The sequence below is a fragment of the Elephas maximus genome, chromosome 12 (genome assembly GCF_024166365.1).
Source record: "Elephas maximus indicus isolate mEleMax1 chromosome 12, mEleMax1 primary haplotype, whole genome shotgun sequence".
In the NCBI taxonomy this organism is placed as follows: domain Eukaryota; kingdom Metazoa; phylum Chordata; class Mammalia; order Proboscidea; family Elephantidae; genus Elephas; species Elephas maximus.
In genome coordinates, this window is record NC_064830.1 from 7845172 (window position 1) to 7868751 (window position 23580).

A 23580-nucleotide genomic window follows, 5' to 3' on the forward strand; every position below is an offset into this window, starting at 1 on the left:
GAATACTTACTGGTTATCAAGAGCCTCTCTCTACCATTGATCAACTGTGTTCTTGGCCAGGTTACTTACTTAGTCTCCGTCGACCTCAGTTACCATGTCAGTATTGCTTCTGGCTCTAAATATCTAGGAGTATTAGCTCTAAAAACCTAAGCTACAGTAATTTCTAACTAGCTACAGTAATTTCTAACTAGCTACAGTAATTCCTAATTAGCTATTCAAATTACCTTTCTGTATGTGAGTGAGTTTTAAACATCTCATTACGTTTATCTTGTTGGGGAACATGAGAAAGGCAGAAGTTGGATTGAGACATTTTAGAAGAGGGGCTCCTGAGATGAGGAGAGTAGGCAGAAAAGACACGGCACCACCTACCAGTGCAATGGGGGCAGGTGGCAGTTTTTAGCTGGCTATGACAACCACGACACTTTTTTCATTGCTATGATATCACAGCAAAGCATTATACTTTGGTTTATAAAGAAAGCAGAAGGAGATAACTTGCGATATTCGTAATTTTTTAAAACCTGGAGATTCTATAAATATGTCAATGGAAAAATCCTAATGCTATTTATTAGATATAGCTGTTTGGTGTCAAGTGTCATGGTGCTAGGCAATGGGGATCTCTTCAATTAGCTTAGCAAATGAGAAGAGAGGGGCAGTAACCCTACTGAGGAAAAGCAAGTATCAGGAGAATATCTGGAGAGCACCCCGCATGGAGAGAGGGAAAGCACAGCCATTGCTGTAACCTGCAAATAAGCCAGCCTCTACTTTGTGGAAGCAGGCCCTGCTATGAAGATAATTAATAAAGACCATGACCCCAAATAATATATTTTTAAATAATCTGCTCAGATAAATACCACATTAAATAAACATATCACTAAAGACCAAAAAGTCTATAATGTGGGCCCTGAGACAAGATGTTGTGATTCAATAGAAGTGGGACACCCTAAGAAAGTTCCAGTTTTAACTAGCTAAAGGTTTTTACCTATTACTTGGTATCGAAACTAGAAGTGACATCCTAACCTTCCACACATTTATACTTTTATTGTTGTTAGTTACTATCGAGTTGATTCCAATCCCCGGCAAATAGGTAAATATAAAATATCGATAGAAATATATATTATATATGTAGAGAGAGAGAAAGAGATTTACTACATCCTGCTCTCATTAGACTGTTTATTTAGTTATCTCCCACACATGCAGGAATTTATAGAAACATAGAATGTGTTCAGTAAAAAACTGAAAACAACAGTTTACAAAATAGTGCAAAATTATGATTTCAAGTATGTAATATATATAAATATATGAAAGGTAATATGCTTAAAAACATAGCTACTTTAAGATATATGGAGATCGTGGGTTTTTAAGAACTAGACTTGAGCAGGTCTTCAAACCACAGGTGTTTCATGTTATCACTTACGTTCCATTTGAACTACTTCCCAGACACTGATTAGTATTTGCTTCTTTGATTCAGTCCTAGGACATACAAAACTGTGGTCTGGAAGATTCTTCCTGAGTAGATCTGAAGAGTCAAGATAAGCTTTGGCTTACATCCACCAGTGCTACTCATACTTAGAATCAAAGGGCTGGCTGGAACAGGCAGAGTTCAGATATACTAAACCTAGGCAATTTCCCAGATCTAGTTTAGTGGTCTAGTGGAGCCCTGGTGGCACAGTGGTTAAGAGCTCAGCTGCTAACCAAAGGGTCGGCAGTTTGAATCCGCCAGGTGCTCCTTGGAAACTCTGTGGGGCAGTTCTACTCTGTCCTACAGGGTCGCTATGAGTCGGAATCGACTTGATGGCAGTGGGTTTAGTGGTCTAGTGGAGCCCTGGTGGCACAGTGGTTACAAGCTCAGCTGCTAACCAAAATGTCAGCAGTTCAAATCCACCAGCTGCTCTTTGGAAACACTACGGAGTAGTTCTACTCTCCTATGGGGTTGTTATGAGTCGGGATTGACTTGATGGCAATGGGTTTTGTTTTGCTTTTGGTTTTAGTGGTCTAGTGGCGCCCTCGTGGCACAGTGGTTAATAGCTTGGCTGCTAACCAAAAGGTCGGCAGTTCAAATCTACCAGCTGCTCCTTGGAAACCCTATTCGGCAGTTCTACTCTGTCTATAGTGTCGCTATGAATTCGAATAGCCTCCATAACAATGGGTTTGGTTTGAGTTTTAGTGGCCTAGTGACATAGGATATGGTTACTGTATGCTATTTGCATAGCAAAAGAATTAAATGTACTAAAATTTTATTAACTGGTTTCTTAGAATGTGATAGAGAATGATAAGAAATATATGAAATCAAGTTTTACCTTCTACTGTATGGGGATACTATAGGGTCATGAGGAAAAGTGGATAAATAGAAAATAAAATTAAGTACTCCAAGTTAGTTGGGATGTATATATAATAACATCTTAAGAAACTTTTCAGAGAGTAAGGGATAGGTGTAATAGATTCATTTTTTAAATGAAACCTTATGATATTTGCCCTAAAAAGAGTGATAGCAGTGACAGATGTCTTTGTGGGACCTCAATTTAACTCACTGGAAAACTAAAAGGAGGAATAATTTCTGGGCCCATTAGAAGGAATAATCTGTGGCTTTCTCATTTTCATTGAATCCAAAATGGTTTGAATTTTTTTTTTTTTTTGTCTTAGTCATCTAGTGCTGTTGTAGCAGAAATACCACAAGTGGGTGGCTTTAACAAAGAGAAATTTATTTTCTAACAGTCTAGAAGGCTAGAAGTCTGAATTCAGGCTACCAGCTCCAGGGGAAGGCTTTCTTTCTCTGTCACCTCTGGAGGAAGGTCTTTGTCATGAATCTTCCCTCTTCGAGGAGTTTTCAGTGCAGCGGTCCCAGGTCCAAAGGATACGCTACTGTCTTGGCTCTTGTTTCTTGGTGGTATGAGGTCCCATGTCTCCCTGCTTGCTTCTCTCTTTTATATCTCAAAAGAGATTGATTTAAGATACAAGCTAATCTTGTAGATTGACTCTTGCCTCACTAATATAACTGTCTCTAATCCTTCCTCATTAACATCATAGAGGTAGGATTTACAACATGTAGGAAAATCACACGAAATTACACTGGGAATCATGGCCTAGCCAAGTTGACACACATTTTGGGGGGACACAATTCAATCCATAATAGTTTTAAAAGGGCAGACTTAGCATACTTATTCATAATTCTTTCCTCTCCTAAATCCTTCAAATGATAGGAAAGATATAATAAAATAACAATGTATTTATGACATTGAAACAAACAAGAGAGAATTTAATCAAAAAGCACGGGAACTCCTGAAATATAAAAGGCAGATGGGATTTGATTTAAAAAGAAAAATAGCCTAATGAAAGAACAGCTAAACGAAATGGGTACATTCCGTGATCCAGGGACTCCTGCTCCCAGCACATACCCAACCCATATGCATGTATCTGTTATGGCAACATTATTAGCAGTAGTCTAAAATTAGAAAAAATCCAAAGGTCCATTACAGTGCAGTGGAAAAATCATAATAGAAATTCACATAATAGAATACTATAGAGAAATTAAAATGAACCATCTTCTCCCACACACAAAAACACAGCTGAATCTCAAAAAATTAATGTTGAGTCAAAGAATTCCATCAGACAGGGAAGAAACATAATTGCGATTCCATTTACAGGTAGTTCAGAAGCTGACAACGCTAATCTATTCTGACCATAATGAAGCAGGAATTGTGCTACCTTTGGGAAATGGCGTGGGGTAGGAGGTGAGTAGTAATGGCCAGTAACTATGAAGAGGAATAACAACTTTTCAGGTGTGTTGCTAAATATTTTACTTCTTGATCTGGATTGTATTTAGTAAGGGTAGAATGATGTCTAACAACCACAGCTTTAATTCCGTGTACACAGAGCTGGAAAGCTATCACTGCTTTGTAGTCCCTTGCTGGCTGTCTTCATGCATTCAGGGTTTTTGCTCAGTAATAAAGAGCTGATTCTACACTTACAAATAGGCATGTTCCTTTGGGTTAGGATTTCATTTTTCTCCCCAAAATTTGTGATGACAGTGGGACTCTTCAGTGAGTTCTTCCACTGAGAAAATCTGTTGGAGGATTTGTAGCCACCTTTAATTAGATAGGAGATCCTAACTGTTTGCTAAGAAGTCTCCCTTCAACTACTTTGGCTCAGTAGATAGGTTCCTAAGGGAAATTCTTAACCTCACTACAAATTTTGAGTTATTTTTAGGCAAATTGGCTAATTCAGGCTCTAAATTCTCAACTGGTTTGCCACTGGCTTTCATGGGAGGCAAATATGGGAAGCCTGAAATGTTGCTAGCAGGTCTCTCTCTTAAAAGGCTTATTTAACTCTATTATGTTTGGAATGGGTATGCTTATGAAAACCATGCTTTGCAATGGCCAAGGGAAAGCTCTTATGAGACAGAAAAATTGAAGCAATTTTGGAGATTTTTAGAAAAACCCATCCAAAGTAAATAGTGTCTCTGGGATAAATGTTACTCAGGAACTACAAAACAAAACAAAAACCAAATTGGATACCCATGAAGAAAAAATTAATAAACTGAACAAAGAAATTAAAAAACTGAAAGTTCTTTCTCTTTCTTCAGGTTCTCAACCTTTCTCTACTGCTATTGCCCCTTCTGCTCCTTCTGCTTCCATTTACACTTGTTTGCCATGACCTCAAACCTAAGAGAAGGGGGATGATGACCTTTTGAAAGGATTGTTCTCAATAGCTGTGGTACCCAGGGATGGCTTCCCTTTAGAAAGGGGAGAATTGTCTTGATGTGGGCTGCTCAATTCTGATTCTACCTCTGAGGTTCTTTCTAGACCACACATGCAAGACCATAACTAAGGAAGAAGAAATTATTAAGAAGAAAGAACAAAGAGTCACCAACAACTTGGATAAGAGTCTTCTGGATGACTGGAATGATTGAACAATTCCCCGTGGAATCCTTTGGCTAAATTATATCAAGCCATTGGCTTACTGTGACTCAGAGTATCACCATTTGTTCTAGTAAAAATGGGGTCCTCTTCTTCAAGCAGTCATGCTCTTTCTCCCTTAGAGTAATGGTTGGAAGATTTTAAGCCCAGACCTTTACCTGATACAGTGGAAAACATTCAAGGTCAGATACAGTACTTGTTTCCCTAGGTTCATTATGCCATCATGTGGCCAGACACTGGAAAAGTCCCCCTGAGGAGAGATGTTCTCGATATCGACACGCTACACCAACATGTTCTGACAACAGACTGGGTTGTCACTGTGCTAGTAACTCACACCACCATCAGTGTGAAGGATAAACCCTGTTGGGTACATACATTGTTCTTGAGATTGACACCGATGACTTAGTGGGGAGTAGTTCCCATTAAGGACATTAAGGTTAAATTCTCTAGACAGTAACTTACGGTAATATTCAAGGTGAAGAGAAAAGATTATCTAATGAACTGACAGCAGGAGAGATAGATGGTTTTGTTACTTTTTAATTATTCTAGCACTTATAATTTTAATACCTATTTTATTTCATACTCGTTGAACCTGGAGCTGGTTCAATGAACCTGGCCCTGAATAACAGTATTATTCCTTTTTCTATTAAAAGTGCTCAACCTCAAGGAATTTTGCATTGACTACAAATTCTGCCTGCACTAGAACAGAAAACACGTGCTTCAAGACATTGGAAAGCACAGCTAAAAAATTAGTGATAGCAAGATGATGGAGGAGCTGAAAATTCAGATAGAGATTAAATGTAATATGGTGAGATACAGTGTTTCATTAAAGCTTTTGTATAGGAGAAATGACAGTTTAGAGAAATCAGTCTTGTAACAGTTGCCAGGTAAGCTGAAGGGAAGATAGCTTACAGCAGTGCCGTCCAACAGAGCCTTCAACAATGATGGAAAGATCCTATAATCTGCATTGCCTAGAAGAACAGTCACTAGATACATGACATTATTGAGCACTTGAAATGTGATGTGTGGTGGAGGAACTGAATTTTTAATTTTTTTTAAATTTGAATTAATACAAATTTAAAATTAAATAGACATATGTATCTTGTTGTTGTTGTTAGGTGCCATCGAGTCACTTCTGACTCATAGCGACCCTATGCACAACAGAATGAAACACTGCCCAGTCCTGAGCCATCCTTACAATCGTTGTTATGCTTGAGATCATTGTTGCAGCTACTGTGTCAATCCACTTTGCTGAGGGCCTTCCTCTTTTCTGCTGACCCTGTACTCTGCCAAGCATGATGTCCTTCTCCAGGGACTCATCCCTCCTGACAACATGTCCAAAGTATGTAAGACACAGTCTCATCATCCTTGCATCTAAGGGGCATTCTGGCTGTACTTCTTCCAAGATAGATTTGTTCATTCTTTTGGCAGTCCACGGTATATTCAATATTCTTCGTCAACACCACAATTCAAAGGCGTCAACTCTTCTTTGGTCTTCCTTATTCATTGTCCAGCTTTCACGTGCATATGATATGATTGAAAATACCATGGCTTGGGTCAGGCGCACCTTAGTCTTCAGGGCGACATCTTTGCTCTTCAACACTTTGAAGAGGTCCTTTGCAGCAGATTTGCCCAAGGCAATGCGTCTTTTGATTTCTTGACTGCTGCTTCCATGGCTGTTGATTGTGGATCCAAGTAAAATGAAATCCTTGACAACTTCAATCTCTTCTCCATTTATCATGATGTTGCTCATTGGTCCAGTTGTGAGGATTTTTGTTTTCTTTATGTTGAGGTGCAATCCATACTGAAGGCTGTGGTCTTTGATCTTCATTAATAAGTGCTTCAAGTCCTCTTCACTTTCAGCAAGCAAGGTTGTGTCCTCTGCATAACGCAGGCTGTTAATGAGTCTTCCTCCAATCCTGATGCCCCGTTCTTCTTCATATAGTCCAGCTTCTCGGATTATTTGCTCAGCATACAGATTGAATAAGTATGGTGAAAGAATACAACCCTGACGCACACCTTTCCTGACTTTAAACCAATCAGTATCCCCTTGTTCTGTCCAAACAACTGCCTCTTGATCTGTGTAAAGGTTCCTCATGAGCACAATTAAGTGTTCAGGAATTCCCATTCTTCGCAGTGTTATCCATAGTTTGTTATGATCCACACAGTCGAATGCCTTTGCAAAGTCAATAAAACATATGTAGATACTGTATTGGACAGGTTAGGTCTTGAGACAAGAAGCCTGCCTGGAAGGCTATCGTTACATGTGGGAGGTGAAATGATGATGACCAGTACGAGGGTTAACAAAGCCCAAGTGTTGCACGCTGTCAGCTTTGATGCCTTACCAGCATTATTTACTACCCCTGATCCTGCAGCGTTATCATATGCCTGTGACTCCGTCCTAACTTCCCTCAGAATTCCTAATATTTTTTATCACGAAACTCATTGCCATTGAGTCAATTCTGACTCATAGTGACCCTGTAGGACAGGGTAGAACTCCCCCATATGGCTTCCAGGGGCACCTGGTGGATTTGAACTGCCAACCTTTTGGTTAGCAGCCGTAGCTCTTAACCACTATGCCACCAGGGTTTCCTATTTCTCAGCACAGGGAAAGGAAAATGAATAGAGTATATCAATCCATCCACTAATTCATTCAAAAATTTTAAAACGTATATTCAGTGAGTGACATCTTACACCAGATCCTGGAATATGGTGTTGAACAAAGTAGACTTGGCTCCTGCGTTCGTGGAACGTGAACCCTAATGAAACAGCTGGACAGTAAGGGAATATATAAAATTAGACATGAAGTGCCATAAAGAAAAAGTACACATTGCCATGACAAAGAAGAGAATAGGCGTTAGCCAAGTGAAGAAAGGGGAAACAGTTTTCCAGGTAAGAGAACAGCAAATGCAGTGAGGTTGGCAAGTTTGTGGAACCAACAGAATCTTACTGAACAAAAGGATACGTGACGTGAAATGATAGTTAAGAGGCGGGCTTGGGAAAAGAATTCCAGCTCCTTCTGATCCCTGAGTGGCACAGAATGCTCACACTATTAACATTAAGGTTTTCCTTCTTCTTCTCAGATCCACCATAAGACCACACTTTCCAATTCCTTGAAATTAGGTAGTCAGATGACTGATTTCTGGCCAATGAAAGGTGGGCACGAGTGTTGCTTACCACCTACAGTGTTATCGCTAAAAGCATCCACACTCTTTCTTCCGTTTTGCTAGCTGAATGTGAACCTCCCAGAGGACCACGCTAAGGCCTGAGACAATGGCCAAGTCATTAGATAAAATGAGCGTGGATCATCCACCCTGAAATGGATTGTTACATGAGTGAGAAATAGATTCTTATCATTGAGTTATGTCACTGAGATCTTGGGATTGTTTGTTACAGCAGCTGAGCTGTCCTGATTAGCACATTCAATTGTATTAAAAAGTGACAGGAAGTCATTGAACAGCTTTAATTTGTTTAATATTTTTAAAGTTCCTTCTTATGCCCTGTGGAGAATGAACTGGAACAGGGCAATTGTAACACTTGGAATCACAGGATATAATGACACCCAGCATATGGATGATCCTAAAAGGTAAGACTTAAGGGAAAGCTTCGTTTTTGGTTCTCATTAGATCCTAGAACTGAAGATGAATGATTATCAACTCAGAAAAATATCAACTCAGAGGTATGTGGAAACTTCTCAGAATTTTAGAACCTAACATTCCTATCTTATTAAAATTGCTATCTCATGCAATTTATACCCTATTGTATACCAAAAATAATTTAAAGGAGCATAAGAATACACAAAACAGAATAAATGTACTATACAATAAGAAAACCCTGGTGGTGTAGTGGTTAAGTGCTATGGCTGCAAACCAAGAGGTTCGCGGCTGGAATCTGACAGGCGCTCCTTGGAAACCGTATGGGGCAGTTCTACTCTGTCCTATAGGGTCACTATGAGTCGGAATTGACTCGACGGCAGTGGGGTTTTTTGGGGTTTACTACACGATAATGGAGCCCTGGGTGGCATAGCAGTTCAGAGTTCTGTTGCTAACCAAAAAGTCAGCAGTTTAAATCCACCAGCTGCTCCTTGAAAACCCTATGGGACCATTCTACTCTGTCCTACAGGGTCTCTGTGAGTTGGAACCAACTCAAGGGCATCTAACAACACCACAATAAATAACATAAAAATATAAATATAATAAAATATATAATTTTGTATGTTGTTTATTTTATATCATATGAGTACAAAAATAAACAAAATTAAATACATAATAAATGTAACTAAAGAAAAAGTTATAAAGGAAAAATTACCAAAAGCATTTTTAATCAAGCCTTGAGCGAAATGGTTGAAGGTCAGCTGTGTAGCAGACTCTGGGGTTGTGTTATGTTGGACAAACTATTAAACATCCCTATCTTTTAGTTTGGAAACCGTGGTGGTGTAGTGGTCAAGTGCTACAGCTGTTAACCAAGAGGTTTGCAGTTTGAATCCGCCATGCGCTCCTTGGAAACTCTACAGGGCAGTTCTACTCTGTGCTATAGGGTCGCTGGAGTCAGAATCGTCTCGACGGCAGTGGGTTTAGTTTGGGTTTTATCTTTTAGTTTTTCTATCAATAAAACGGGGATTAGAATATTCATCTCATCAGTTTGTTGTGACTAAAAATGAATAAAAAGTGCTTATAATTGTGCCCAGGAACTTCTCAATAAATGTTACTGTTTTTGTCATTATTGTTATTAGATTTTGTTTAATCCTCTAAATAAACAGATGTTATCAGCATCTAGTCAGAAATCTGACCTTCTCCAATATCATGAAAATTGAATCTAGAATCCTATGTGGCTTTTTTGAAGTAAAAAGGATCTTACTGTGTGGGCAAGATCTGGAAAACCTTACAATGTAGTCGGGTATTTGACAGGCAATCCATTCTTGATTGATTGCCGTGCTCTGGGCCCCCAGCCTCCTGACACAGTAAAAAAAAGTAGGAAGCACATAAAGCCAGCTGTGGGAAATACGGAGTTTGAGTTGGGTTTTTTACAAAGTTGTCCAACTGAGAATCTCCAGGACAGTCCCCGTAAAGCTGATAAATGGGTTTACAGGTGATTCCAGTCCCTTGGTGAGGAAGGTATGGGGATATACAATTTTTTGTTTATTTTGTTTTTGTTGTCGAGAATATACACAGCAAAACATGGGTCAATTCAACCGTTTCTACACGTACAGTTCAGTGACATTGATTACATTCTTCAAGTTGCGCAACCATTCTCATCCTCCTTGTCTGAATTGTTCCTTCCTCATCAACATAAACTCACTGCCCCCTAAGTTTCCTATCTAATCTTTCGATTTTTTGATCTTGTCAGTTTGATCCCATATAGACAGATCTTGAAAGAGCACAATGCCCTAGGAAGATATTCTTTACTAGTTACTGTGTTTGGAGATACAGCTTTTTGAAGATAGGCAAGATGCAAAATAATCCTAGTTATTTAAAAATAGGGAGGGTCCCAAGGTGGAGTAAAGCCTTCTCTAGTCTCTGTGCCATAAGACAGTGGGAGAGAAGAGCTGGGAGGAGAGAGGCGTGCAATCTCAGAGATGCTCTCACTTTGCCCAGGACTTGTTTTTCATCTCCCTTGAAGACACATTGTTGTTCTTTAGCACAGCATAAGGTTGATATTAAAGGAACAAGGGACACCCTCCCTAAATTTCCAGAAAAAAAAGATGTAACTGTTAGCAATGGGGCAGATGTGCATAACTTCATCTAGGCAAACTAAGGTACATACGTGACAGTTCTACTTGTGTTCAGCAAGTAAAGTCCATGTAATTTTAGCAAAAAGGAATTGAAATTAAAATGAAACGAAGCATGAGCATAATTTAACTGGCTGGGACATTCTGGTTCCTCTTCTCTCCCCCATTATTTCCTTTTCTCCTCAGGACCAGAATTTCTAATAGGATGTGGATGTCTTTAACTACCCCTGGGTTAAGATAAGCTCCTATTGTCAGCAGATGACTTACTGAGCAGATGGAGAACAATGGCGTATCCTTCTTGACGTGGTTGCTTTGGGGAGGAGAGTAGGCACCAGGCATCCCAGACATGTGTGACATGCGTTATATCTGCAGCCAGCCTTTTTTCTGGTCATTATAGAAACAAACCATAAAATAAAATTTAGAGGAAGAAAAATAAAGCTAAAAAAATAGTACAAATAAAAAAATGTGAGAAGCCAATTTTAAAATTTGTTTTCGTAATGCTATAGAAACACTCTAAAGTTACATAAAGTAAAAGGACTAAAGTAATTTTTAATTAGGGAATTACTATAGTATACACAAGAGCAAATTTTAAAATAAGATAAAGTAAATGAGATTTGAAATTAAATACATAAATGTAACTAGTAACCAATGCAAGTAAAAAGTTAAAAATCGCAATTAACTTAAAGATGCAACTCTCAAATCATCAAATAAAACTTAATAGTCAATTATTTATAATTAAGAATTACTTAAAAATTCCATAAAACTAAGCAAAATATTTTTTAAAAGCTAGAATCACCTTAGTTATAAAAAATTAATAAAAGCCAGATTAAAATATCTTTCAAATTATGAAAGTTTTTAAAAATGAGAAAGTAATGTTTGATGATGAACCATAAATTGGTGCAACCTATCTGAAAAGCAAAGTGGCTATTTAAATTTGAGCTATAAAAGTTTATATCCTTTGGTTTATTAATTCCACTTCAGAATATCCATCCAAATTATATGATCAGATTTGCTGTAATGGACTTACACTAAGATGTACACAACAAAAGAAAGGAAAGAAGGAATACAGTTACTGAAGACTTTCAGAATAAAGGAAGAGTTTAAATAAATTATATTTTTATTAAATTGGATTCAATTTAAGCAATAAATACTTTTAATATTTTTGATATATGGGAAGTGCTTAGTAATATAATGGAAAGTAAGAAAGCAAGGAGCCCTGGTGGTGCGGTGGTTAAATGCTTGGCTGCCAACCAAAAGTTTGGCAGTTCTAACCCACCAGCTGCTCTGCAGAAAAATGATATGGCAGTCTGCTTCCTTGAAGATTATAACCTTGGAAGCCCTGAGGGGCAATCCTACTCTGTCCTTGACTCTAGGGTACACAACGACAACAACGAGCAAGAAAGCAGAAGATAAAATAGAATAACAGGCATATCCTGGAAGAAATCCTACCAAATGTTAACAGTAACTTTTTTTTTTTTTTTTTAACCCACAGAGTCCTTGCTGTTGAGTGTCAAATCTTTGGGCATAAACCCTTTTTCCTGTGGTTACGTCTTTTGGGATCCCTGTGAAAAAAAAAGTCTCTGCTGTTCACAAGTCTGAGAAGCCAAGGACGATGGACAGTTAAGAGCCCACCAACCTGGCACGTATTTTGCTGCCTATGCAAATAAATATGTAAATGAATGTAATATGCATCAATATGTTTGTGCATCCAGATGGACCACATCTAGTCTGCCCTGAAAATAGCGGTTTGCTGAGAGAAATACCTTGTCCAAATAGAGGTAAGCAGATGGTTCAGGTTACTTAGTAAACTAAACTGTAAAGTGGTACTAATTTGAGAAGCATTATCCAAGCAAATGTGGAAAGCAAAACAATACACATTCAATTTATATCAGAAAAGTTGTAGAAATTAACCTATCACCTGCTAAAATATTCAGTGTTTTATCGCATTAGTTGGACTTCTATCTATTGGGTAAACTTAAGAAGAAATATGGTCACTAGCATGACAATTAAATAGACATTAAAAAAAAAAAAAGCCAAGGTATAACCTGTAGTGGATATAGAAGTGGAAAACAACTACTTACTTTTTTTCTATTGGCTCCTATACAAAAATGGTGTCTTAATTACAGACAATTTCCAGATGCCCAGACATGAGATTATTGCTATAACAGAACCAAGGTAATTAGAGCATCAGAGTGAGGCCAAGAGACAGAGAGACCAACGTAGAGACAAATACAGGACTCAAAATACAATACCAATCATTGTTTAAACAGAACATCAGCCTTTTCTTACTAAAATCAATTTTTAGTTTAGTAATTTACCTTGGAAATCTTCTTCCCTTGTGACTATAGGATGGCAAAACATTTGCTTTAATTCCCTTTTGATGATTTTAATCAACTAATACCAGTGAAGGTATATGAGGTTCCACGCATTGTGCTAAATTCTGGGAACAAAAGTTTAGATAACACTTGGCCCTGGCACCCAAGGTAAATATACTTTGAGTACATGGTCAATACAATGGTTAATTTAAGAAGATCTTGGTTCCTACCATTTAAGTGTAGAAAATTACAAGGTCTGGCTCTCTTTTATACAAGTGAATTTTCATTCAAGTTGATGTTAGATCAAATTTCATGTGATGTCATGATTAATTGAGTTGCTGAACTGTTTGTGTACAAGAGAGAAGATGGCCATGTACACTGGCAGTGTAACATTGTGGTCAAGAACATGGACCCTGGTGCAAGACTTCTTGTGTTCAAATCCCAGCTCCAACACTTGCTAATGAGAGGAATTTTAGCAAATCATTTGATTTTAGAAATCTCTGTTTCTCTGCCTGGCAAGTGGAGATAATATTAGTGCTTACAAGTGTTATCTCATAGCTCCATTGAGAGAATGAAATGATTCACTAAATGTGAAGCACTTAACAGAGTGCCTGGCATGTAGTGTGTGCTTTTGCTATAATAACCAAATCACTTCAAGATTCATGGTTCAAAAGATGATAATATGGGGTTGATGTTAGGTGCTGTTGAGTTGGTTCTGACTCATAGCGACTCTATGTACAGCAGAATGAAACACTTCCTGGTCCTGCGCCATCGTGACAATTGTCATTAATTTTAAGCCCATTCGTGTGGCCACTGTGTCAGTCCATCTCAGTGAGGGTCTTCCTCTTATTCACTCACCCTCTACTTTACCAAGTATGATGTCCTTCTCTTGGGACTGGTCCATCCTGATGACATGTCCAAAGTACGTGAGGCAAAGTCTCACCATTCTTGATTCTAAAAAGCATCCTAGCTGTACTTTTTCCAAGACAGATTTGTTCATTTTTCTGGTATATTCGATATTCTTCACCAACTCCATAATTCAAAGGCATCGACCCTTCTTCAGTCTTCCAAGTAGAAGTTACATATTCAAGTCTCAGTTTAGCTGGAACCAGTAAAACTGGTTTAAATTCCAGCTCCATCAAGACTTTGGACACCATGCCTAACCCATCCTCATCTGTAAAATAATAGTAATAATAGTACCTGACTACCTGGGCTGTAATGAGAATGAAATGAGATGAGAGCTAAGAACACATAGCATATGTTAGACTAACTACTAACCAAAATCAAGGTATTACTCTTTTTTTTTTTTATAATTTTCATTGTGTTTTAAGTGAAAGTTTACAAATCAAGTTAGTCTCTCACACAAAAACCTATATACACCTTGCTACACACTCCCAATTACTCTCCCCCTAATGAGACAGCCTGCTTTTTCCCTCCACTCTCTCTTTTCATGTCCATTTCATCAGCTTCTAACCACCTCCACCCTCTCATCTCCCCTCCTGGCAGGAGATGCCAACATAGTCTCAAGTGTCCACCTGATCCAAGAAGCTCACTCCTCACCAGCACCTCTTTCCAACTTATTGTCCAGTCCAATCCATGTCTGAAGAGTTGGCTTCGGGAATGGTTCCTGTCCTGGGCCAACAGAAGGTCTGGGGGCCATGACCACCAGGGTCCTTCTAGTCTCTGTCAGACCATTAAGTCTGGTCTTTTTATGAGAATTTGGGGTCTACATCCCACTGCTCTCCTGCTCCCTCAGGGGTTCTCTGTTGTGTTCCCTGTCAGGGCAGTCATCGGTTGTAGCCGGGCATCATGTAGTTCTTCTGGTCTCAGGATGATGTAGTCTCTGGTTCATGTGGCCCTTTCTGTCTCTTGGGCTCGTAATCACCTTGTGTCCTTGGTGTTCATTCTCCTTTGATCCAGGTGGGTTGAGACCAATTGATGCATCTTAGATGGCTGCTTGCTAGTGTTTAAGACCCCAGATGCCACTCTTCAAAGTGGTTGCAGAATGTTTTCTTAATAGATTTGATTATGCCAATTGACTTAGATGTCCCCTGAAACCATGGTCCCCAGACCCCTGCCCCTGCTACACTGACCTTCAAAGCATTCAGTTTATTCAGGAAACTTCTTTGCTTTTGGTTTAGTCCAATTATTGCATATTGTGTGCTGTCTTTTCCTTCACCTAAAGTAGTTCTTATCTACTATCTAATTAGTGAATGCCCCTCTCCCACCCCCGTCCCTCTACCCTCTCGTAACCACAAAAGAATGTTTTCTTCTCAGTTTAAACTATTTCTGAAGTTCTTATAATAGTGGTCTTATGCAATATTTGTCCTTTTGCAACTGACTAATTTCACTCAGCATGATGCCTTCCAGGTTCCAAGGTATTACTCTTGATTTGCTATGACACTTAACAGTTGACTATTAAATGTAGAGGAATAAATAATGGCTTCTTGGTTATTGAACTTGAAATTTTAAAGTAACAACATAAATATCACAGATACAAATAGAGAAATGACCATTTCTGTAAGCCTAGCCACAGCCTAAAAAAGCAGAAAGTGCAACAAAGAAAATACTGTTCTTGTTTTTGAATTTAATAAGACTTCATAGAATTTTAAAACAATAGCAAGGAGAGTGATGTTGTGCGTTTGCATATTATTTTATAGGCCCTATATCTCCTACCCATATGCTATCTGGGCAAACAACCATATGAAGCAAGTATTTCTCTCCCCATTTTACAGATGAAGACTCTGACTCTCGCCCACAATCCCGTAATGAATCAGTAGCACAGCCATTCGTTAGATTATAGTCCATACCGCCAAAATACAACACATTATTCCTGGCAGAGTTTATGCTCTACATTTAAATTTTAGAGACACTTTGTTATCGTGCAGTGATATTTGACATGATATTTGCTGCATTAATCCTAGAAGTGGCATGTCTCTCCAAATGAGATGAATAAAAGTTTATCTTCAGAATAACTACTTTCTTTCAGTGCCTCTTTTTCAAAATAAAGCTAAGCTCTGTGTTAATCTCTGATTCATAATTCATGAAGACTTCAAATTTTAACAGCCATTGTAAATACTTGTTTTCAATTCACTCCTTTGTCCTTGAAGAAACGTTGTGGTGGAGGGGGAAGGGGCCCTGAATTTATTTGATATAGTAGACAATCAAATTCATGACCACTATCTCAATTGCTTAGCTTCTTTCGCACAAACTAGGTTTTAAAGATAATTTCCTTTAAGTTAAAAGATCCAGATATCCCATACCTTAACTATACGACTAATCTCTGATACATGCTTGCTCATTTTATATCACAAACATATCAACCCTTGAGATTTTAATTCACTAATTTTTAAAAATTGTTTTTATGTTGATCTACAGTTAGAAATTGTGACTAGAGTATATTTGCTTTCACGGACTTATGGTGCCCAAGTTTTTTTGTTTTTTTAAACTCTAAATGTTTAAAAGAAAAAAAGATTAACCTTTTTCGCTTTTTGGTAAATGTAGGATCTCTACTCCCATAAAGATTACAAAAAAAAAAAAAAAAACCCAAATCTATTGCCACTGAGTCAATTCCAACCCATACCGATCCTGTAGAGAGAGTAGAACTGTCCCCTAAGGTTTCCAAGGCTATAATTTTTGCAGACTCAGACTGCCACGTCTTTCTCCCAGGGAGCACTTGGTGGGTTTGAACTGCCAACTTTTCTGTTAGCTACCCAGTGCTTAACCACTGCACCGCTGGGGCTCCTATTTACAGCCAGGGAAACCATATAGGGCAGTTGTACTCTGTCACATAGGGTCACTATGAGTTGGAATTCACTCAACAGCCTGCAACGACAACATCTCATTTTAAAAAGGGGATTATTTACCCATCATGGTTACCCTAAAAGAAAAGATATTTTTAATCAAAATATTATATGTACATAGTAAAAATGAAATAGTATCTAAAGATTTATTATGTTATGGGAGTCCTTGGCCCCACCCCCACCCACACACCTGGATCCCCCATCTCAGAGGCAATCACTTTTAATATTTTTTGTCGTGTGTTCTGGTATTTTTTTGATTTCTTTTTAAATATGTTTAGCATACTCATTTTTGGTTTATCAATAGTTGTTAGGTGCTGTCAAGTCGATTCCGACTCATAGCGACCCTACAGTATTATCTATTGACTTCCTTATCTTTTTTACTCATAGTATCCATTTCTGCTTTTCTTCCAATATTTTGAAATTTTTATTATCATATTTATTTTCCAGTCCCTCTCTCTCTTTTTTTTTTTTTCAGATACAGGTAGATATTCATAACCCAGGGACTACCTGTATCTGAAAAAAAAAAATAAGAGAGAGGGACTGGAAAATAAATATGATAATAAAAATTTAAAAAGTTCAAAATATTGGAAGAAAAGTACAAATGGACAGTATGATGGTTACGAGCCAAATCCCATAAAGTCTATTATATTAAAAATTCGAGGTACCTACAGTGGTGTGTAATAACAAATGGGTGCTACGTTGCAACCTGCATCAAAACATTATTATTATTATTACTGTATTATTGTGTTAAAAGGGGTTTTGGTGTATCTGGAAGAGTTGCTTTAATGTTTTGTAGTCACAGAAATGTACACTATGTACTATATACTAAGATGAACATTTGACTAACTGATATTAGATATGAACCATACCTACCTGCTCTGATTTACGTACGAATTCAGCTTAAAAACAGATCTGGGATCAGAACCTGTTCATAATCCAGGGACTGCCTGTATCATATTTTGACTTGCTTGTCCCTTTCTTTTTTAAAAATAATATCCTATTCTTGCTTCAGGGAAGTAATATTCACCCTAATCTCTCTGAGAGTATTATAGAGAACACTTTTCCTCCAAAGTTTTTTTTTTTTTTTCCTACTCTTTGTGTTTTCTTTGTTATCTCTGCGTTTCTTTAATCTGTTCACTTGATTTAGCCTTTGTCTTTCAATGTGGAACCTTTCCTCACATGTGATCCATGGTGTTCCTCCTTACGTGACTGCGTGTTTCTACAAAGCTGAGTTGAGGATCTGCCTGAAAACTTGGAGCCCAGCGGCTAGTTCCCCTTCTGTGTGAAATGGTAAATTACTTCCAACATTCAGAAAAGGATTCACCAAGGAGACCGTGCTTGAGCTGGAACCTAAAAGATAAATAGATGTTTGCCAGGTGGTCAAGGTGGTGAGTAATTAGAAGTCATAGATATTCAAAAGCTAGTACAGTGCCTGGCCCACAAGAAGCACTCAATCAATATCCGATGAATGAATAAGTGCTCAAGGTTATGGTGGTGTGAAAGATCATGGTTAAAGAACTCAAAGACGTTTCTATTTCTGTTGTTACTGAGATCTGTTCAAACCACGCAGAAACTGCATGATATGTAGAAAAAAAACAATACCAAACCCACTGCCGTCGGGCCAATTCCGACTCATAGCGAGCCTATAGGACAGAGTAGAACTGCCCTATAGAGTTTCCAAGGAGCGCCTGGCGGATTTGAACTGCTGACCTTTTGGTTAGGAGCTGTAGCGCTTAACCACTACACCACCAGTGTTTCCATGATCTATAGAGTGGCCACAAAATCCTTACAGGTGACATTGTGCCTCAACTATAGTTAACGACCTTGTCAAACACACAAGGGGCAGCGGTTGTGCAGTACACTTGAGGCTTATTGGGGAAAGTTCTGCTGTCTCAGGGAGGCAGCAGGTGTGCAGGGATGCAGTTCAGATGGGTTGGGAGTGAGATTCTAGGGAAGGAATACAGACTCAAAGGATGTCGAGCTACAAAGCTGCATGATCAGGAAAGCAGCAGCCCTTCCTCTGTTGTGATCAAGGCAGCGAGTTCCAACCCTTGTGATTGCAGCTTATGTCATACAGCAGAGAGCTGACAGGATTCACCAATGTATAATCCTACCAGGAGTGACTATCTTAAGTATCTGGTTGTACCCAGTTTCCATGAGGCTTTGTACGAAGCCAACCTACAGGAAATCAATCTTGGACGAGGTAACTCCCACAGCTCGGACCTAAAAGCCATTATTAGGACACGACTTGATGAACTCAACTGTCAACATGGAAATTGACGTCCAGAAGAATATAGGAAATTCTGAAATTTAAGCAGAGGATAAGTAGATCATACAAATGATTTCCAATTAGATTATTGTTGTTAGTTTCTGTGAAGTTGATTCCGGCTGATGCAACTGCATGTGTTACAGAGTAGAACTGCTCCATAGGATTTTCTTGGCTGTAATCTTAACAAAAGTAGATCACCAAACCTTTTCTTCCGTGGTACTGCTGTGTGGGTATGAACTGCCAACCTTTACATCAGCAGCGCAGTGCAAACCGGTTTCACCACCTGGTGACCTTACCAATTAAAAAAAAAAAAAAAAAAAATTAGATAACCCAAAAAACCCACTGCCGTCGAGTCAATTCCAACTCATAGCAACCCTGTAGGACAGAGTAGAACTGCCTCATAGAGTTTCCAAGGAGCACCTGGTGCATTTGAACTGCAGATCTTTTGGTTAGGAGCTGTAGCTCTTAACACCTACGCCACCAGGGTTTCCATCAATCATATAGGGATTTTATAAACATTGTGTAGAAAATAAAGCAAAGGAGCACTGAGTGACTTGAGAGACTGAAGCAATGGTGTTACTTCTTTGTTTTGTTTTGTTTTTATCTAGAGTGAGTAAAGAGATTTCTTTGAGGAAGTAACCATTGAGGTGAAATGTAATGATGCAATGAAGGTAGTCCTGTAAAAGTCAGGCAGGTGGGGGTGGGGTGTGTTCAGGCAGGGTGGTTATTTTAAAGGAGAATAGACTGTACTGAGACAAGGGCAGGGACTAGGATGGAACAGCTGCAGTAGTTCAGGTGACAGGGATGGTGGCTTATACAAAGTTTTAGTAGTGGGCATGATGACAAAAGCTCATATTCAGGATCTACTCTGGATGAAGAGCCAAAAGACTTTTTTTAAAAACACACATTTTTCTTTTAGAGCAGTTTGAGGTTTACAGAAAAATTGTGCTGAAAGCACAGAGAGTTCCCATCTACCTCTCTCCCTTCTGCGCACTGTTGTTGTTGTTGTTAGGTGCCATCGGTCAGTCCCGACTCATAGTGACCATACGTACAATAGAACAAAACACTGCTCAGTCCTGCACCATCCTCACAATCCTTGCTATGTTTGAGCCCACTGTTGCTGCCACTAGGTCAATCCATCTGGCTAAGGGTGTTTCTCTTTTTTGTTGACCCTCTACTTTACCAAATGTTATGGATTGAATTGCATCCCCCCAAAATGTGTGTCAACTTGGCTACTCCATGATTCCCCCTATTATGTAGTTGCCCACCATTTTTGTGATCTGATGTGATTGTCTTACGTGTTGTAAATCTTAACCTCTATGATGTTAATGAGGAAGGACTCAATCTACAAGATTAGGTTGTATCATGAGTCAATCTCTTTTGAGATACAAAAGGGAGGAGCGAGCAGAGAGACGGGGGACCTCATGCCATCAAGAATGAAGAACCAGGAGAGGAGTGTGTCCTTTAGACCCAGGCTCCCTGTGCTGAGAAGCTCCTAGACCAGGGGAAGATTGATGACAAAGACCTTCTCCCAGAAATGACAGAGAGAGAAAGCCCTCCCCTGGAGCTGGCACCCTGAATTTGGACTTTTAGCCTCCTAGGCTGTGAGAGAATAAATTTCTGTTTGTTAAAGCCTTCCACTTGTGGTATTTCTGTTATAGGCACTCTAGATAACTAAGACACCAAACATGATGTCCTTCTCCAGGGATTGGTCCCTTCTGATAACATGTCCAAGGCATACTATTTCTCCTTTATTAACATCTTGGATTTCTGTGGTATATGTTACACTTGAACCAATATTGATACATTATTGTTAACTGTAGTTTGCATTGGGGTTCACTCTTTGTGTTGTACAGTCTTATGGGTTCTGATAAATGCAGGATGTCATGTGTCCAAAATTACAGTATCATACAGAATAGTGTCACTGCCCTAATAATGCCTTGTACTTCACCTATTCAGCCCTTCTCCCTCCCTTGGGACCCTTGCCAACCCTCTATGGTTTTGCCTTTCCCAGAATGCCACATAGATGGAATCATATCAAAGAGGCTGGGTACGGAGTATGGGGGAAAGAGAGGAATCACGGATAATTCCTAGGATTTTATTCCTGAGCAACTAGGAGAATGTGCTGCCATTGTTGAAATGGGAGAGTTAAATGAGAAGGAGACTTGGCAAAGGTGGCTGGTGAGGAATCAATAATTCTGTTTAAGACATTTTGAGTGTGAGCTATATATCTTATAGCCAAGAGGAGAATCGTATTCTTTTCTTTCTTTTTCCATCGTCAGGCCCACCCTGCTACATGAAGCATTTGCCTATTCATCAAACTCTCAGGAAGAAAAGTAAAATGCCGATAGCATGGCTGTCAAGGTGGAATGAAAAAATGGTCATAGCCAAACACCAAGAAAACAAATCCACAATATTTATTTTAGCAAAATGTTGTCTTAAAGCAACACTACTTTCTTACAATCCTATAAGCAAGAGCAATTTAGTCTATACTGAGTAATTTCATTTTTAAATCGAAGCACATGTATAATTAATTTAATTGACTAATGTGAACCTTGAATATATCATTCACTAAATGAGTCAGATGTGTATAAAAGTTGAGGGAAAATCTATCTTTTAATTTACAATATGCATGTCCTCAGAATGCAATATAATTGTGCTAACATAAAGCCATGCTCTTAAAGCTCTTCCCATTGTGACTTTTTTGAAATGATAGCTCTGTACTAGCATTCAAACTGGACATGAAGGATTTATGGGATGGTAGGATCCCCTTCTCTTAGAAGAGTGTGTGATGAATATTTCCCATTTCTCTTCCCCCCTCCATCCACTCTCCACATTTCCGTATCCTGCTCTGTGTCCCTCAACCTTTGTGGGACGCTTTTTATGCCTTTGACTTCTAGTTGAGTTTGACTTATGGGAGATCCAACCAGGAGACGAGAAAACAGAAAGAGGGTATATTCCTGGCTCCTCCCATTCACCGATGTAGGCTTCTCTGCTGTCCACAGCTCCAGTCCAGGAGCCTATTTCTACAGCCACTCTGTCTGAGTTCTCTCTTGCTCCTTTCCTTGCCTTCAGATATAAGTGCAGTAACCGTACAACATATTCCTTGTTGGTGTCCTGGAGCATTGATTACACCTTTGTAAATAGTTTCTTCATTAAACTCTTCCCAATTACTCCACCTCTTTCCAGCTGAAACCCTGACCCAAGCAGATGAGTTCTGTGTAATTATCTTCTTCTCATCCCTAGGCTTTTATAAACCAAACCAAACCAAACCCATTGCCATCGAGTCGATTCCAACTCATAGCGACCATATAGGGCAGCGTAGAACTGCTCCGTAGAGTTTCCAAGGAGCATCTGAGGGATTTGAACTGCTGACCTTTTGGTTATCAGCCATAGCACCTAACCAATACGCCACCAGGGTTTCCTAGGCTTTTTAGTCCCTGAAAATGAGAATTACTGGTGGTGAATAACCCAACCACTCTACAATATTTTAAGCTATGGTTTCTACTGGTGTTCTTTTGACCTCATATCTTACCCTTCCTGTTGACGTGTGGTCTAGTTAGTTCATCCTGCTAGAGTGATATTTACCTGATATCCTCATACACTTTTTTTTTGTCATTCTCTCTCTTATTCCACTGAACCCTTTCTTGTTGCTCAGCACTAATGACTTAGAAATCCATGTAATGAAAATAAAAACTGCAATAGCAATAAAGGGCCAAAAAAAAAAAAAAAAAAGCTTGCTTTAAGTTAAAGCAGTAACCATACATAATTTACTACCTCATAAGGATGAGATAAAAATTCTGGTCAAATGAAACCCTGCTGGCCTATAAATCTGCTATTCCTAGTTAATACTCTGGCTTTCCAAAATCTTTAACAAATAGACCAGCTGTTCCCCAAAATGCTGTTGTGGGATACATTGGTTTTAGTCTTTGGTTAGTCAAGAAAGTAAATCAAAATTTGTTTTGTGCAAGGATGTTAACCTGTTTTGTTGCACGATGAATGCAAAGAAAATTTGGAAGAAACTGTGTTTCCTCCCAGACTCCGCTGCTTTGGGACTCTTCGTCCTACTGAAATATTCCGATAGCATGATAAAATTTATGTCCCCATTTTTTCATGCATTTCAAAATAATAATTACTCAATTTTAATATATTTTCCCCCAAATATGATTGATGGTGCTGAACACTGCAGTCAAAATTTGAAAAAAACTGTATATCTCAAGCTACATTTTTCAAAAGTTGGATTAAATCTAATTTCGACGCATTTCTGCACTGAAACAGATGCTTAAGGACACAGCTGGGTATTTGACTCTTCAGAAGCATGAAACAATGACCCTCTTAGGAGGGACATGTAGCCTTCCAAAAACTTGAATTTCAGTCTTGTAGAGAAAAGTCATGAAGATTTATTATCTGTGGCTTCCATGAATAAAAATAAAACCAATTGATAACATGTTATACAGATGCCAACTTCAATTCCAGATGAGGAAAAACTCTCTAATAATTAGATTTAACAGTGGGATAAACTACCTTGCAGGCAGTGTACTTTATACCTCTG